A 1,772-nucleotide genomic window follows, 5' to 3' on the forward strand; every position below is an offset into this window, starting at 1 on the left:
TTTGCGTTAAGGAAGGTACTTAATGTAATGAGCACTGGGTGTTATATGCAACTGATGAATCACTAAACTCAGACTCTTAAACTAATAGTACATTATAGGTTAATTAATTGATTTCAAATAACAAAGAATCAGGAAAATAAAACCTTGAAAGAGAAAGAACTTACTGTCACTAACACTAGGGTTACTCAATTGCTGATATTACAGGATAGATATTTTTAGGCAACAATCATAAAATCCATCTGTTAAGCAGCTATAAATACTCTTGGAACAAATGGAAAAGAAAGAAATGTAGAACTGAATAGAACTCATCAAAACAAACCAATACAAATACAGAAATGAAAAATATAATAGATGAAATTAATAAAGGAATCTCTCTGAACAATCTTAAAAATAGGTAACACTTATTTATTACTTCTTTGTTTATTGAAAGCACAAATGAGCTACCTTCCTTCTGTGTAATACCCAACACCATGAATAGTCTCCTGAGGTTGTCACCAAGGGGCGCTATGCACCTTCTTAGTACTGGCAAGTCCTGAAACCAACTGAAATGGTTCCTCCTGACTGGTCCCTGTGCACCTGTTAACTGCTTGAGTGAAAGGTGATAGCAGCTGCTTCCTCCCAGAGGACAAACTCAGAGCTCTTGACCACCCAGACTTCCTCTTGTAGGGGGGAAGCTATTAGCTGGGCTGAGGACCTAGAATCAAAGGGCATTATGGAGTCATATTTACATAATGCACTGCCAAACACACCCCTTTCCCCAAAAGCTCAGGAGGAGTTTAAGGACACATCCCATAAACCAGTAGACAGCTGTAAGGTCGGGGATCTGTGGAAAATCCATACCATGGCTGGACTCCTCTATTCCAGCTCCCCTCTTCACCCATTGCTCAGTTTCATGGAGATTTCAGAGGTCAACCTTTGGAAGGATCCCTCTGACTTTATTCTCCATTCCTTACATTATATTAGAGACACATTCTCAGGCTATGGTGACTTGGGGGATCTCACTGACTGTGTTCCCCAGGAGGGAGAATGACTCTCACCTGTTGCTCTAGCGCTGGAGCAGTTACAAATGTTCACTAGCCATACTGCCAGCAGAAGCCTGCTCAAGTCCCCAGGACATTGATTTAGGATATAAGCAATAAACACTCCTGGACTCCCACCAGGTTTTCAGGTTCCCTCTTTGGGAGCAAAGCTCCCCTCACCATTCATGTGCTTTAGCCTGAGGACAAGGCTGAACACCACAGGTGGCTACCCTCAGAGTGGTGTCTCCTGTAGTAACAGACCCAGATGAGAAAAAAAGATAAAACTTTTTTCACCAAGTGTGGGTAAAGTGTGATCATGTGATATTGGTATCCCATGACCAGACACCTGACTTCTCAGGATACACTAAATATTAACAATCCATTTAGAGATGAGGATAAGATAGGTCTGAACTGATTAACATTCATGTTTGAGTCTTAAAGTGGAGAAGAAATATGAATGTCATGGCAGGAACTGGTACACAAAAGCATAATTCAGTTATTTTGTATTAGAGAAGCAACACTATCTGCTAAATCAGAGCTAAGAATTTTTTTTTTTAAAGATTTATTTATTTGACAGATAGAGATTACAAGTAGGCAAGTAGGCAGAACGGCAGGCAGAGAGAGAGAGAGGAGGAAGCAGGCTCCCAGCCAAGCAGAGAGCCCAATGCGGGGCTCGATCCCAGGACCCTGGGATCATGACCTGAGCCGAAGGCAGAGGCTTTAACCCGCTGAGCCACCCAGGCGCCCCCAGAG

This window comes from Meles meles, chromosome 12, assembly GCF_922984935.1.
Source record: "Meles meles chromosome 12, mMelMel3.1 paternal haplotype, whole genome shotgun sequence".
NCBI classification, from domain to species: Eukaryota; Metazoa; Chordata; class Mammalia; order Carnivora; family Mustelidae; genus Meles; species Meles meles.